The following is a 9,361-nucleotide window of genomic DNA, read 5'->3' on the forward strand; positions in this document are numbered from 1 at the left end:
ATCGGCAGCAGAATTGCTTAGGCGTAAAACACTTGTCCTTATTCCATCTTTTAAAAAGGTACAAGCAGCGACGTTTTGACCACTTACTAGTCTTTATCAAGCATGATGATCAGGGAGAGACACTGGACATGATGTGAGCCAATGGGGTCACTAATGTAAGTAGTGTGATGATAAGAAATGAGGAGCCTGGAGACTTCTTCTGTTTGACTGAATGCTGGGAGTGAATAAGAGGAGATTATTTCCTGCAGGACATTGTCAGTTTTCTCTTTAAAATAAGCAACCAGGCCTTCAGCACCGAAATCTGTCATAGGCGGCTGCATTTTAATGCTAAGGAGGGAGGTAAAAGTGTCAAAGAGTAGTTTTGGATTACTAGATAGTGTGGAGATGAGTAGGTAAATAGTCCTGTTTTACATGGTATGGCCGCCTGCAGACGAGCGGGTCGGATCCGGCGGCGAGAATTCTCGCCGCGGGACCCAACCCGAGAGCCTGCAGGGATGAGCGCGTACTCACCCGCGCCTGGCGGCCCCGGCTCTTTCATGGGCCGGCTGCTGGGCAGCCGGCTCTTTCATGGGCCGGTTGCTGGGCAGCCGGCGCATGCGCAGACCGGAGCCGGCGGCCGGGTGAGTGACGTTTCTGTGCGAGGGTCTTCGAGCCCCGCACAGAAATAGGACATGCCGCGGTTTGTTTGCCGCACGAGATTTCGCGCGGCCAAACCGTGGCCGTCTGCATAGGAGTGCGTATTGTAATGCACTCCTATGCAGGCTTTCAGTGGCGGAAATCCCGCGGCAAATACCGCCGCGGGATTTCCGCCCGTGTGCAGGCGGCCTGAGGGATGTGAAAGAAGATTAGTGTAGCACTTGTTATTCGAGGGTTAATATAGATTAGTTCGAACCTCATGAAGTGATATAACCCGGAGAGAAGCGTCCTTGATACTCATTATCAAAGTAGTAATGTATGCACGCATCATATCATGTAACATAATAACATAGTATGCAAGGTCGAAAAAAGACATACGTCCAACCAATTCAGCCCCCCCCCCCCCCTTCCCCATGTTGATCCACAGGAAGGCAAAAGAAAACTCAATGAGGTAGAAGCCAATTTTCCCCATTTAAGAGAAACAATTTCCTTCCTGGCTCCAATCTGATAATCAAACTTTTATAATGATTTCTAATTTTACTATTGCTAAAAGGTTTAACTTTGGGCATTGCCCAGCATGTTTGGACTATTATGTTTCTTTGTTCTTACTTCTTACAATAAAAACTTTTGTAAGTGCAATACTTCATTTGGAAGGGCTTTGGAACAAGACCTAATTCCTCTATGCTGTGTTCTTTTTAAGTGCACCGTACAGACAATTGGGCATACCTGGTTGATGAGGCTTTGATACCCCTTAAGTATCACCTAAATAAAGGGATTACTTCAACAAATGTAAAGTTGTAAGATCTGAGCATGAATTTGTAGTTATCAAGTAAAAAACATCCAGCAAAATGGGATCCTGTGGACATAGACAGTCTGTTGACAAAAGGGGACAAAGGAGGATATCAAGAATCATTCTGTTGAATCAGTGCACAGTCAAGTTAATTGCAGCCAAATACAACACTGGTGCTCCAACTAACATATCAGAACACATAGCTCATTCCTTAGCACAGATCAGCTTTACTGCAAATGACCACTTCAAGTCCCATTGCAATTTTAGAGAAACAGAAAGGCAAGACTCCAGTGGGGGCGAGCAATAGAGTGCAAAAAAATTGGATCACTGGGCAATGCAAAACATTACTAGTCATGTGAATGCAGATTTATTTTGGGGAGGGTCAGAATTTGACAAAACCAACATGAATCAATGAACACTTATGTCACGTGTAACAGTTCAGGGTGTTGGAGTTGGAGTACTGGTGTCACGAAAGTTTTGGTGGCACACCTGGAGTCCTCTGATGTCTGTGGATGGATGCTATCATCATAGCATCCATTGTTGGTTTTCTGAAGACTTAAGGACGTCCAACAAGACCTAAGGATGTCCTACTAGATGGATTTCTCTAATAAAGTAGCTATTCAGTGTATTTCCCTTATCTTTGGAATCCACTTCTGGCTTTGGCTCAAAAACACTGTATGAGAGAAACACTGCCACAATCGCTGCAGCTTTTATAGGTATGCTACTAATCTCCTTAAAATAAGCTGGAAGCGTAGAGAGACATATATGCCTGGGTTATTTACTGTAATACGCAGACTTAAGACAGTCTCTGGAGCTTTTGTGTTTACCTAGAAGCTGTCAATCCCCTGTCTTCCTACACAAAAAAGTAACTATGATACATGATTGAAAACCATTTATCATCTGGTGTGTAGGCTGCAAAATGATTTTCTTGTGGCTGTAAAGAGCTGAATATTATATTATAACTAATATTCTGGGGTAGCTAGCTGTTCCCAGAAGTTTGATATTTCTTAAGAAAGACAGGAAGATATGTTCATTTGATTTGTCAGTCATGACAAAGGAACAATTTAGGGAGAGATGACAAAAATTGTTTCTCATATAGAAATCGTAAATTATTTGACAAGTTACAAAAAAGTGACTAGTTGGTTAGCGGGTAGTTCAAACGGGAAAGCTTATTGGAAAAATCAATCCATACTCTACTTGACAAAACAGTGACATGTTAATCCCGAGTTCATATGATGAGCACAAAACGAAATAGCTCATGGGGATAGCGTGAACACCGGGACAAACAAAAAAGGAAAAGAAGACCAAGTAGATAATCCACCCACCTCAAAGATATAGACCAGGGATAGCGAATGAACCGTATCAGTTAGATGGTCCAGGAAAACAAACCCTGATCTATCTCCTGTAATAAGGACCTTTCGAGTGTGCGTGTCATGCTTGCACAGGGGCCATGCTAATCTTCTCTGTATCGTTCCAATTTTAGTATAAGTGCTGTCAAAGCAAATTCATGAAGCGTTCCAAATTTTTGAACCATTGCAATAAGGAATGTCATTGAACCTTTGAACCAAGTCATTTATTGGCATTTTGTATCTTGGATAGTATTCTTGTCTTGGAGATAGTTGGAATATCAATAAGACCATTATCTTATCTGTTCTTTATAGACTAGACTCACACCTCATAAACCCTTGTCCGTTATCCCTGGATACTATTTGTCTAACCAGGACATCTGTGGCTAGGAAGGGTTTATATTATACCTTATTACAGGAGATGGATCAGGGCTTGCTTTGCTGAACCATCTATCTGATAGGGCTCATTCGCTTTGGTATGGGTGGATCTATCTACTTGGTCTTTTTCCCCCTTTTTTGTTTGTCCAGGTGTTCACGTTATTCCCATGAACCATTTTGTTTTGAGCTCACCATATGAACTTGGTATTAACGTGTCACTGATTTATCCATTTGAAGCCCTGTTGTAATGGTATAAAATTTAGTTGTAAATATTACCTATACTGCGACGGCTACTGATGGATAATAGACTTTTTTCTGCCCCAGTGAATTTGTTCATACTCTACTTGACAATCATAAGAAGTATTTTCATAGTCTTGACTTGGTTCTTTAAAGGCTGCCTTTGCTAATATGTGATGGTTTTGGAGAAACCTGGTACTGTTGGCAAGATCAGGTCATGGGATTCCAGTCATTAGGCAATACTCGTAATATATTTAAAGGGCTTGTACCAAGATTACAAGTTATCCCCCATCCACAGGATAGAAAAAAACTTGCTTATTGGTGGGGGTCTTCTGAACTAATCAGTGATATAACATGTAATATTGTAACGCTCATGAAATGTGTCTAGAGCCCTCTTGAACTCTTTCAGTGAGTTTACCATCACCACGTCCTCAGGCAGAGTTCCATAGTCTCACTGCTCTTACAGTAAAGAACCCCCTTCTATGTTGTGTAGAAACCTTCTTTCCTCTACATGTAGTAGAGGATGCCCCCTTGTTACAGTTACAGTTACAGTTTTTGGCATAAATAGCTCATGGGAGAGATCTCTGGGTATTATCGTCCCCCTATTCCATTTATTATTTAAGGTACCTCTTTTGAACAATCTCAAGCTCCGATATGTCCTTTTTGAGTACCGGTGCCAAAAACTGTACACAATACTCCATGTGTGGTCTGTCTAGTGATTTGTAAAGAAGAAAAACCTCTGTCTCTTTTGATGCACCCTATAATCTTATTTTCCTTAACAGCATCTACCTGACACTGGGTGTTCCGATTAAATTTACAAGTAATAAAAGTCCCCAAATCATTTGCCATGTCAGCTTTAAGGACCATTATTGCTCAAAATTCGTTCAAATCCTATGTAGTGCTATATAGGGTAGTCTCCAGTTGCTGCAAGGAGCTAAAAATGGCCGATCGAGCATAAGTGCTCCTGCATGAAAGTACAGGTACTCTTTAAATATACAAAATCATAGTCTATCACATTACTTCATTCCCTTAAAACATGGGGGTGTATGCCACCAGGACCCAGTGATTTGGCTATTTTAATCCTTTGAAGGTGACTCTTCATTCCTTTCTGGATTAGACTAGTGACATTTAATGGAGTTTACTTTATCATTCTGTATTTCATCCTTGACCGCACCCTCAACAATTCTCCGCTCATTACAATTTAAAGGACTAACACTACAGGCATTCCCTAAACTCAGACTAGGTCCCTGAAATAATTTTTAAGGACCTTCCACCTTCTTCAAACTTTTATCATTGGTGTCAATGCACACCATGCCTGTGGGTCTGATCCTCACAGCCCCTCTAAGTAGTCTGTGAACCCAATCCTCATCTCTAGATTCCCAAGACAGGGCATTATCCTCTAATGCTAGGAAACTGAGAGTGGTTTCTGTGGTGGTTCTCCATTTTCATAAGCTACTGTTTACCAAACAAGTAAAAGTCTGATCACACCACGCCACCACTGTTGCCTACGTAAATCATCAGGAATAAACAAGGTCCTCTTCTTTTCTAAGAGAAGTGGTGTGGGAATTGATATCTCAGTACTACACAGCAATTTTCAGCCAATTCCAGACAAGTGATCCCTTTATCCAGAAATGTTTGCTTAGCTGAGAGAAAGATGAAAATGACTGAAGATTGACTTGTTGGCCAAAGAGAACCTGGTTTTCCCTTCTCCTGCTGATAAGTCAGGGAACCTATAGAGACTTCTGTTTAATCTGGATATGTTGTGTATGTTTAATCAACCAGTTGTCTGAGAACCTGAAGGTATTTGGTAATTGATAGAATGACAAAGTGATGGACAAAGGAACATGGACTTATCAGGTGCAGTAGCCTCCACCGTGTTGACTGCCCAAGGAATGGCAACAAATAAAGCCCACGCCTCTATAGTTACCACTTTCAGGAGATAGTGTTTACGAAGACAGAAAATGGCAGAGGATCCATCTCTTAAATGCTAGATTGGAAAAACGGCTAAGCCCAAATACATTCAAGGTCCAGGTCTTGTCCTTTTTGGGTAAGTCATCTAAAAAAACCTTTGATCAAGAGGTTCATAGTGGCCATCGGAAAAGACTTGTAGAGTCAATAACTAGAGATGAGCGAGCATACTCGCTAAGGACAATTGCTCAAACGAGCATTGTCCTTAGCGAGTACCTGCCCACTCGGAAGAAAAGGTTCGGCTGCCGGTGGCGGGCGGGGAGGAACAGGGGGGAGATCTCTCTCTCCCTCTCCCCCCCTCCCACCTGCTCACTGCCGCAACTCACCTGTCACCCGCGCCGGCAGCCGAACCTTTTCTCCTGAGTGGGAAGGTAATCGCTAAGGACAATGCTTGATCGAATAATTGTCCTTAGTGAGTATGCTCGCTCATCTCTATTAATAACATTTCAGATTGTATGAACCATGTTCTAGATAGAGGCCACAGAAAGTTGTTGTGTTCGTACAAATAAGGTGGATGCAGTTGGGTAAGAAGCATAATCCTCTTATTGAATATCTTCTCTTCGCAGACTTTACAACAGTTTAACAAATGGTTCCATGATGGCATTATTGAACTCTTGTAAACATCTTTCATCCACTTGTCTGTAATGTAGAATTACAAGTCCCTCAGTCATGTCTGCTTTTCTGTCACTAACTGACATTAAGTCTGATATTTTGTCATTTGTTTGACATTTTAATTTCTTGATAGCTTTTATAATGTTATCCAAACTACATTTAACATTACGTTTCCCGTCCCACACAAAAATTAATGTCTGTTTTTGTGTTATTCCTCCTCTTTTGCAGCAGAAAGCACATTGCCATTTTCTGAGCAGAGCCGGTTGGCTTGTTGCGGAGATAAATTACATTTATCAGATCTTATTTTCCTTTGTCCTTTAGAGCCTCTTGTTCTCTTGCGTTTGACAAATGTTTGTTACCTAATACTCTTGTTGTGCGTTTCATTTACCTTGCAGAGCCTGATCTTTAATATATCTTGTCCTCCTTTTACTGGATGCTTTATGTTTTTGTAAGTCTTAAAACGAACTAATTTTTATGATGACTTTTTACATTTGCTTATCTTGCTTTCATCATGCACTGCTGTTTTCCCTCCTTATAGCTTATTTATATGTAAAGCACAATAAGGCTTTATTCACATGAGCGCTTTTACACGAGTATTTACTGTATATACTCGAGTATAAGCCTAGTTTTTCAGCACAATTTTTCGTGCTGAAAAAGCCCCCTCGGCTTATACTCGAGTCAGGCAAAGCTTAAAAAGAAAAAACTCCATACTCACCTCCCAGCCGGCGTCTATGTCTCCGGCGGTTTTGCGGCAGGCTGCTTGAATTCTCTCCACTGTCATCTCCCGCCATCCTCTTTGCTCGACTCTGTCATCCCACGCCGTCAGCGCTGTGTAAGTAAGAGCTGTGATTGGATCGAGAGTCAGCCAATCACAGCCGGCGCTCGATCATTCACAGCCAATCAAGCTGCTTTAGAATTCTCCCCGCTGTCATCCCCCTGCTCGGCTTTCCAATCCCCTGCCATCAGTGCTGTGTAAGTAAGCACTGTGATTGGATCGAGCGCCAGCTGTGATTGGCTGGCGCTCAATTCAATCACAGCACTTACACAGCACTGACAGAGCCAAACAGAGAGGACGGCGGGGGATGACAGCGGGGAGAATTCAAGCAGCTTGTCGCACAGACACAGACGCCGGCTGGGAGGTGAGTATGGAGGTTTTTTTTTTACCCAGTATATACCCTATATAGCTAGGCTTATACTCGAGTCAATAAGTTTTCTCAGTTTTTTGTGGTGAAACTTATTGTCTCGGCTTATACTCGGGTCGGCTAATACTCAAGTATATACGGTAGTTTTCACTGAGGCAGTAGTTGTCTACATAGTAGTATAAAGCACCCTTCACAGTTATAGACACCTTAAAATTAATATTTATGTAGAAATAGATTCAAATTGGACTAGGGCACGCATTAGGGTAACACCACGCATGTCCAATGAGGCATTTCCTGGTTTAGGATTATGCCTCTGAGAAGCGGTGCGATCATGTGACATGTCATGTGTCACATACTAACCACGCCACCCTCCCCTTGCTTTCTCTCATTCAGGGCATCCTCTTGAGTGCCTTCTGTGCATGCTCGCTGCTACCGGCGTGTAGGACAGAGCGTAGCTGTTATTGCCGTCCTAACGATCGGGCGGCTACAGCGACGATCACTCTGCCCCATGGGCTAGAGAAATTGTTCTACTCATGTGACCGGTTGTCCTAACACCGATAGCATATCAGGTACGCTCTAGTTAGAATTTTTAGCCTTATGGGCGTGTGCTCGGCAGCCATCTTTACACCTGGCACGCCCTCACTGGCCCAACTCCGCATATCACGCCGACTAGGTAGGATTAAGACCTCTATTTATTCTGGGCAAGTCTGACAGTGCAGCATAACCTCTGGCCTACCATCAAGGCCGGAGGCGCTATTTCTTCTATGTCTTACACCGTACCATCCTTATCTAGGCTGTTGGTTTACTTGGTTGCTGTTAAGAATCTGTACATGTCTGAGCAACAAGTTCATCAATGAACGAAGCCAGTTAGGAGAGAAACTCAGTAATAGGGATCTTAACATCATCTAGAATGAGCAGTAGTTACAGTGGTGATAAACCTCTGGCAGAATAAGATCTCTATTGTAATCCAGATTGAAATGGCAGTTCTTCTCGAAATAAGCCTTAGCCCATTCTAGCAATCTGATTGGCTTCATCTTGACATTTTGAACTTAGTGTCAAGTTTGAATTGCATACTAAGGGCCGTACATATCAAGCGATGAAGCGTTGCTCAATAGTTAAACTTGCATGAACCCGAGAGAAACACATTGATCATCAGCTGGCCTCTTTTTGGAACGCAGTCGTATACCGAGACGTTGTTATCCATATATTTGGGTCATACGTCAAGTTGGCAGATCTTCTTGTCACTCTGCCAACTGAACTTTATTAAGACCTGCTTTCTGGCAGGTGTCATCTAATAGTGTGAGAGATCACTGCATTAAGGTCCCACTATTTTGACTCTACTATATGAGGCTAACTTCCTTATATCATTTGTTTACTGAGATCTGTCACGCCTGCCAGGAACCAGTGACAATAAGAAATTGCGTGTTTTTTGTTTGTTCGTGTTAAGCCCTAGTCTAATTTTAACCCTTTCCAATCCACTGCCTAACGTCTAAAGACATTCTGATTGAAGCCTGTACAGATCCGATGTCGGAAAATGTCTGGCAGGGTATTCTTACTGGAGATTACTGGCTGCTCTGTTGTCGGGGGCCTCTCCAGCATGTCACATACCACAGTACTGGCTCTAGCCAGCAGATGGCGCCATTGTATAATGGCAGAAAGAGAAAGCCCCCTAGGAAACCCTGAATATAAAATTGGATTGCAAAGGGTTAATCTCTTTCTAAATAAAAAATAATTTTAAGTTGTCTATAACTGTGAAGGGTTCTTTACACGGATATTTAGCAGTTTTTTTTACATTGGCCGAAAATCGCGACCATCTGAAGTGTTGGCTTCCAATGTATTCGTTCCGATGACCAGTTTTTAACCTGCTGGAAAAAATAGCACATATGCGACCGAAATCGGCAACCGAATTTATACACTGGCGGAAAAGATAAGTTTTGCTCTAGCTTTCGACTGATATACACTGGCGGCTCCCATAGACTCCTATAGGAGTTGCAAAAAAGGAAGGGGGAGGGAGTTTAGCGGTGTCACAGATGCTTATATTTAGGCATTAGAAGTCATTTCGAGGATTTATGTCGAGTTAAGGATTTTTAGGCTATGGCGTATTTTTTTGCCTATTCCTTCGCACTTGGTAGAGTAAATGGATGAGAAAACAATAATTAAGCTTGGGACTTGATTGCGTCTATTCTTCATTCACGCAATTTTTTTCGGCGCGTAGGGGCGAACATAAAAATGCATATGCTTGTGTGAAGGGG

At 42.4% G+C, this 9,361-nt stretch overlaps 1 pseudogene; it reads right to left on the reverse strand.

Annotated features, from left to right (window-relative positions):
• Positions 1-2,832: 2,832 nt before the first annotated feature.
• LOC136579384 (U6 spliceosomal RNA) lies at positions 2,833-2,929 on the reverse strand (annotated as a pseudogene).
• Between the last annotated feature and the right edge of the window lie 6,432 nt (positions 2,930-9,361).

This window comes from Eleutherodactylus coqui, chromosome 9 (assembly GCF_035609145.1).
Source record: "Eleutherodactylus coqui strain aEleCoq1 chromosome 9, aEleCoq1.hap1, whole genome shotgun sequence".
NCBI lineage: Eukaryota > Metazoa > Chordata > Amphibia > Anura > Eleutherodactylidae > Eleutherodactylus > Eleutherodactylus coqui.